At 28.6% G+C, this 8,328-nt stretch overlaps 1 long non-coding RNA gene across 1 annotated transcript; it reads right to left on the reverse strand.

The window, feature by feature from the left end:
- Positions 1 to 1,738: 1,738 nt before the first annotated feature.
- Positions 1,739 to 2,733, reverse strand: LOC145958418 (uncharacterized). Its single transcript, XR_014434192.1, has 2 exons — positions 2,381 to 2,733; positions 1,739 to 2,135 (listed from the first exon to the last, which is right to left on the reverse strand). It is a non-coding gene; the product is annotated as an uncharacterized LOC145958418 (long non-coding RNA).
- Positions 2,734 to 8,328: the final 5,595 nt, after the last annotated feature.

Here is an 8,328-nt window from a genome sequence, read left to right on the forward strand (position 1 = left end):
TTCTCACTTTCTAACCACATTAATTAAGCATTCCAAGAGAACAATATGGTTCACCTTCCCTATTAGTCATTGTCGATCTTGTTTTGGAAAGAAAAGATTGGGAAGAGAACTTGGAATTTGTTGCATGCATGCAACAATGAGTCCATGATGTTTTCTTGGCAAAAGAGACACATCTTTGTTGTGGACAGGCTTGGGAGCAAATACCATTCAAGTTGTGCAATGCACAGCCACAGTTTTTGTGGTATGGCCTTCGCTCAATCTCCATGTCATGCAATGATAAACTTCCCTCAAACACACTCCGAAGCATCATTTCACTTAATGCTCCAGTGGCCATTCTGTTTTTGGTGATGATACCATGCTTTCTCAAACATTAATATTTATATGTTTCAATACTAATAGTGTGTGGGAAAGGATGAAGAAATCAAGAGCAGGAAAGTTAATTTGTATATACTCTTTCTCGTAAAGTTCTAAGCTAATACATCGCTAGGGAAATACGGACAAGTTAGTGGTTTGGCCTCACTTTTATGTGTTCTTCAGACCCATCTACCTTCACTTTGTCATGTAGTTCATTCACCTTTGCTATTTTCATTCTAGCGACAGAATTGTCCAAATTTTTTTTATGAACTTTATAATACTGAGGTAGGCGATATCTTCTATGCAGCGAAAGTTCTAACTTTAACTTTACTTCTATTACTAAGTCAAAATGTGTCAGTGGCACTTAAAATGTTCTACTTTTCAGATACTATTGTTTGAGTCCATTGTAATGGTGGTTTTGTAAGATTATATTTATTCCGAATTTCATGTGGTTTCATCATTGATGGTTGACTCTTCCCTTCTCTGAGTCCAAATGAATGGAATTATGGCAAGTCATAATGCGAAATTTTAATTTGTGAGTTGTAACTGCTCTCTCAAGATAAGCCAGAAATCAGGATCTTTCATTACACGACTATATATAAGAAAACTCACCAGATAGAGCTGATTTATGGTGGAATTGTAGATAATGTCTATGTAGTTTGAAAAAGGTCTGTGCCACTATCGTACTAAAAAGAATGATGGTAGTATATGCAATCTCTGTATTAGTAAGCAAGGAGAAAATATTTCAACTACATAAGCCAAAATAAATAAAAAAAAGAATATAGTTCTATAAATACTATTTGTATTTACTCTTATTCTTGAACAGAATTGAAGTTTTATTTAAGTAATATGTATGTAGTAAAACTTCAATTTTAATTGAAAAATAATATAAATAATATGTACAACACAAAATTAGTTGCTGTTCATATTACCCTCTGTATATTATAAAACTATATACTATAATCCATATCTAGCTAGTATCCAGTTATTTACTGCAAATTGGGAATAAAAGGGATTGGGGAAGATCCAGCTTGTGGTATTTTGGTAGTAATTAAGTGTTGGCTTCAGCATCAGGATCATCTCGATCCGTATTCTGCATGAGCAACTATTGTACGCAGATCCGAACAAGTTGTCACATAACATTCTTTCAATTTTAGTGTTTCCGAAGCATTTCAAACGCAATTAAATTTGGCCAAACAGGAACATTGTTATTATTTTTCGCTATCATGTGTGTTTTATGCAGGATATCCATTGAAAGGAAATACCAAATTAAAGGATCTGTTTGAAACTTCTTATGCTTTTTTGCAAAAATAAGTTGGAATGATTAATTATACTAATCTATTTCGACATACATACGATTTTGTTTCTTAAATAAGTTCTGGAGTTTGAACTTTCTGTAACTGAATGTCTGACACAGTTAATTTGATGATATTGCAAATGTTTTCAACTGAATTGACATATCTGTGGTCTAAGAAAATGACATTTAAACCAATTCCCAGAAGCAACTACATTCTCAATCCAGGTGGCATCACACCTGGAATTTTCTGTAACAGTTCACGTGTAGGCCCTTGGCACTTTTTCCTTTTGTCTTCTCTGTTATTTGGGAGAGGTCTCAGTTCACCCATATTTCAAGGATAGAATGCTAGATATTTAATTAATTATCAATTTTACAATTTCTTGTAATCCTTCATCAAATTCGTTGCTCCCATTTTGAAATTGCAAGCCAGCATCTGAACCGTCCCATGTATTGAATTGATCTGACACTATGAAGATTCTTCAAACTATACAAGGACAGCGATTATGTTTTATCATCCATGATTATATAATAAACTCTTCATCGGTTAACTAATTAATAGACTCTTCGGCAATTAGAAGGGTGGTTCTATTTCTCTCACCTCTCATAAAATATTTATTATTATGATCCATCCAACTTGCTAGAGGTGTTCTGGATATGACTATTTTATACTCAGAAACTATGTCAAGATCCTTTTCGGTGAAATCAAAACCAAATTAATAAATCACTTACGAGGAAATTGTTAGCTACCCCATTTGTGTAGCTCCCAAAATTCTGAACATTATCCACCCAAGAACAAAGGATATGCGTGCACAAATATGTACGCCGAAAGATTAATCAACAACATGCATATATACATTGAAGAAATTCGATTAGCGTAGTTACAATTTACAAGAAATTGAATTATGTATAATACACAGAATCCAACAAAAACGAGCATAGTCCATGAACCATAATACCAAACGTCCATACAACCTTTCATTAAATTAAACTTAGTACAAAAAAGAGAGACCTAAACAGGATTCAAACAAAAAGAAAAAAAGAAGAAAATAGTCTTATGAAACAGATTCATGTCAAACCTTAACTAAAGCAAATCTTATTTTCCTCCTCCAAACATTGTTTGGACCTTCCCCCATTTCCAACTTGAGAAGGAGATGTAGAAGTTGCCAAGGCCAAGTTCCCTTCACTCCATGCCCTCCTCATAGGGTATGAGACATTGTTACACCTTGGAAGCTTGTGCGTGCAGTTTTTGAAAGAATTGTTATGCAGTGCACAACCACAGTTACGGTGGTAAGGTCTTCGCTCGACGCAGTTATCGTAAGCAGATATGCAGCCTTCGTAAACTGACCAGAAGATTCCATCTGGGGTGGCACCAGTGGCCATGTCTGTTTTCAACAAGCTATGTAGCTCTCTCTTGTTTCTTCTTTTGTAACTTGGTGATGCCAACGTGCATCCTCCTTTTTAAAGATCTTTGGTCTTCAGCACAAAATGATGGACATTTATATAATACCATGCGATGGTAGTTACTTAAATACATATTGCAAGCCAGAGAGGCCAAGTTAGTTGTGGGTAAATTAACGGCACATTGCACCGTGTCTAGTGGGCCACCTCCTCCACTAGTTTTCTTTTCTTTTTACAACAATCATATTAGTCAAACTTAACTTCTCATGCATCTATTTCAAATTGTAAATTTGGTACACATGCTCTCATGCATTTATTTCGATTTTTATTATTAGGTTAATTCTAATAGTTAACATTGTATTATATGATTGACATATAATCACATATGTAATTATAAATTTAGGGTTTAAATATATTATTAAATCTATTAAATACTCTTATGTATATTTATCAAAAAGTAAATCTCAAATGATTTAATTGCACTTTTTGCATTAAAGTTTTATGGTGCACAAATTTTGCTACTTGACTTTTATATATTTTTTTTCATATATTAATCACTTTTTAATTAATTTTTCTTGTCAAAATTAATTGATTATAGATATAACATATTAATTACTAATATAATATGTTAATTATCAACATAACACGTTATACAACATTATTATTTATATGTTACATTAGTAATTCACATTGTGTTATGGAATGATTAATATATTATGTTAACAGTTAATTAATGGAGATAGATGATCAATTAATAAATGACAAAATTTACAAAAATAAAAAATAAAAATTAAATGATAAAATATATAATTTCAAAAGCTTGCTATTTAAATTCGCGTGAGACTTTAGCCAAAAAAAAAGTGTAATTAAATTAATGGTAGATTAGAATGTATTAGTTAGTAGCCAAGAATTAAACAAAAAATGGGTAATGATGTTACCCGCAAGACATTCTTATTTTAGGTTACCTATTCAATGCCGCTTGCCTTTTCTTTTAGCCTTCCCCAAATAAAACAATTTTGATTTTGGACTTTTCTTTTGCATTTGATTAACTAAAAATCAAATTGGTCTCTTTTTTCTCGCTGTGTGGATGTGAAATTATGGATGGTCCAAAAGTGATGTTTGTTTTGATCTTGAGTTGGAGTGTTTGAGTTATATACGTTGTTGCGGCATTGGTTGCACTTTCTATGGGTTAAGGTTTGGAGTCCTTCGTGAATACTCAATTTATAGTCATTGATATTATCGATCGAAATCGAATGGTTTTGTTTGAAGGTTTATAAGGGAGCATAATATGATGCAAGTGAGATTCCTTTGATTCTTAGACGGCAATAGTTTTTATGTTATGCCATTCGCATATTCTGTCAATGTGTTGTTTCTTTGCTTAGAAACACTCCAATTATGGGAAATTTGTGTAATACCGTGTTTCTTATTTATATTTTTTTTATACAATTATATTTTTTATGTTTTTTATTTATTGTTTTGTAATTTTATAAAAATATATGCATTTAAATATTTACAAAAACTTATATAAATAATTGTGAATATTAATATATATTCCAACAATTGTATTTATAAATATTTTTTGTCATTCTCATTTGTATAAATTTTTATTTTAAGAATATTTTTACGTTTGTATATAACTTGGATGTGTACAGAGTTTTAATAAAAGATTAATAATAAAATAATTTAAATCATGTTTTCTAATAATTATTTTTTCTTTAAGAATTTTTTTTATAAATAAAACAACAACAACAACTAACATTGATTAAACATTAGATTTATATATTTTTAAATGACAATTATATTTTATAGTTGTATGTTTATATGATGTTTTATATAACATTATATATGGATTATTTAAATAATATTTAAGTAAGCTTACTAACTACTTCCAGTCCAGTTAAAAGTAAGCGAATGTAAATAAGAAAATTCATACATATAATTACAAGCAATATTAATATATTTTCAAATGATTGTATATACATGTCTTATATTATTTTTAATTATATAACATGTTTTTTTTTATTTAAAAAATATTATCATTAGAAATATATTTGTATATAAACTATGATGCAATCAACTCCATTATTATGTTATTATAGCAATGGTAATAATAATTGTTATACCCCTAGTAGGTGATATTTAGGAATGACAATTATACCCGTGAATAATACTTGAACATGTCTTGACTTTGACGGGGAATATTTAGTTTGACCATGTACGGGTATGAGTAAAATCTGATATATTAAATAATCGGGTATGGGTACGGGTACGGGTACGGATATATACGTACCTGTCCTGTACTCATCTCTGTACCTGTCCTTGTTTCCATTCCCTATTTAATATCTACTTCCGATTTAATTATGTTGAAGAATTTTAATATTTTATTATGTGTGAATATTTATTATAATATGAGATAGAGAAATAACCTAATTATAATTATAATATAATGAAAAATAATTTAAAAATATTGTATTCTTTTTACAAAAAATAATAATAATTTTTGACATGTACGGATACAGGTATACCTGATAATCGACGGGGACGTGAATGAGGATGAAAATTATATACTCGACGGGTACGAGTACAGAGACGAAGATGGATTTGACTCGCGAGGACGGGGACGGTTATCATGAAACTCGTACCCGACCTGCCCTGTTGTCATCCCTAGTAATATTCCAAAACATTTTAATGGGTTTTATTGGTGTCTTAATTAAGTTGTGATATTTCAAAGCATTTTATTTAGAGTTCCATCGATGTCTTTATCAGCATCGATTTTTGTTATGTGAAAATAATATCACTTGAATGAAAATCACATCAAACATATATTAATTAAGTTTTAATTATCAATTCTAAAATATTATGTAAAATCCTAGGTATTTAGTTTGGAGAATGTAATCGACATTTTTTTTATCATTAAGTAAAATTTATTCATGTAGGTCTCTTTCACTACATGAAAATTATCATATAATAACATAATATATGTTATTAAAAATTATTTTTATCAACACAATAAATATAATATATATTGATAATATTATTAAAAAGTGTGGATATAGACTATAATGACACACAAAATATATTGTTAAATCTCATTTAAAATAACATGATTATTATATGTAACTATATGTTAAATAGATATATACATATATTTATTATACCTATAGTAACACTTTTTGTATGTCACTATATATAATATTTTCTTATAGGATTTCTTTATTTATTTTGTAATTTTTTTCATGAAATTCATTTAAAGTTATTTTAAAAAAATGTGTTATTAATGTGACAACTCAATGTTTTGTGTTCATCTTTATTTATTTATTTATAGGTCAAAGAAGGGGGGACAGATGAGAAAATGGATGAAGGTGTATTATAAGTACTTGAAGTAATTAATGACTTGTTAGGAGGCAATGCATTGTATCAATAATATTGTTAGACAATGTCCAACAATCCTGAGATGCCATAATTGGCAGCTGTATATGTTAGAGGGAGGATGACCGACTCTAACATTTTGTACCATTAATCTAAGCAAATTTGAATTGAATTAATATGGGTTCTTCATTTATATTGTTGCATTTCAACTATCAACTATACAATACTAAAATATTGATTGCCCATCCTTTATACATGCATCCTTTGCCTGCCATATGTAATAGCCAGTTTAAACTATTCAGAAAAAACAACTTGTCAAAGATATGTTCTTTATCTCATAATGACAAACATGAATGGTCGGTCACGTACTCTCTCACTTTCTACATGTTTAAGACAGTTAAGAGACTGAGCCAATATTTATCATTGACTACACACTCTTGTAATAAAAATATTTTATTTTTAAAAAACAACTTATATAACTAATATACAAGAATTGTAATATTTTTTTAAATACTTGTTGGTATAAATTTTAACTAATTATTTAAAATTTTCATTTTTAAATATACATTGTTAAAGAGATTTTTTCACTATTATATGTATATTTGAATATTAGCTTAAAATCACATTTAACGAAAAAATATATACTTCAATACTAAAAAATCTGTTTGAGAGTGTAGTTTTTTTATTATTTATTTAATCTCAATTAACTTACTCAACTAATTTTCAAATTAACCCTATCTGATTTGTCTAAGCGTACTAGATTCATATTCCTTAAGAAAAATTTCAGGTTCATTCCTAAAAAAAACAAAAATCTAACTACAGTACTACAAAAAAAATTCAGCATCCCCACGAGACTAGTTTTCAATAAATCATAAGAATTACTTTATACAAAAAGATACAACAACGTATGGAACAGGGAATGTCTTTTGGACTTCAAGATGAGCAAATATAACGAAGTATTTTATTAATTTATAATATTAATAAAAATAATTCTTCCATTTGTACACATTTTCAAACAATTTAATCTTTATAATTAATTTTTTAAACAATTCTCTGTTTAGACTCTTTTATTTTTAACTACTCACTATTATTTTATTTGATTGCTGAAGTGTGTGATTAAACGATATATTGCTTCTTGTCTAGGAAGAAAGCAAAATTGGTTTGAATTCGTTTTTGGGAGGAAACTTTTGTATAGAAAAAACGCGTTGAGTTAAATTGAAGACATTAATTGAAAGGTAATAACGCAGTGCTTGCAAGAAAAGCCAGCCAACTTTTTCCCCAATTTCTACAACAACCTTCACTTAATTTTTTTTGGCTTAATGGAACCATCCAGGGGCAAACAATATGTCTCTCATAAACTTTAACAAAAAAAAATAAAAATGAAATTATTGTGATTATGCAGTGAGAAGGTTAGTTTATATATTTTAGGAGAATAATGTTTTTACAATTTTTTTTATAGATTAAACATTAAATGAGTTATAGTATGTGCGAACAAAATAATTATATTTATCTTTAAAGTTTCAATCTCTAAATAAAAAAATTACATTAAACATATCTTCTAAACATTAATCAGATGTATATATTATTTTATTTGTTTAAAATTGATATTAAATTTTAAGCTTTCCTAGACATAAGATCAACCTTCTTCTAAAGCAGGATAAGGGTGCTTGTTTGACAAGTAAGGAAATGTGGAATAAGTACTTGGTGTTCAATTGGAAGCTTTCTTTTTTAAGGGTTGAATTAAGTATAAACGATTGTGTATTTTCATAATTAAATAAAAGTTTTCAATGATTAATATATAAGAGAACATTTCAATTTTAAATAATATGGTCTACATAGTATTTTAAAATTAACAAACAAAAATTAATTTATGCTTGCAAGATGTGAATAATAATAATATGAAATAAAAA

This window comes from Cajanus cajan, chromosome 5 (assembly GCF_000230855.2).
Source record: "Cajanus cajan strain Asha chromosome 5, NIPB_CcT2T_4, whole genome shotgun sequence".
Classification (NCBI taxonomy): domain Eukaryota; kingdom Viridiplantae; phylum Streptophyta; class Magnoliopsida; order Fabales; family Fabaceae; genus Cajanus; species Cajanus cajan.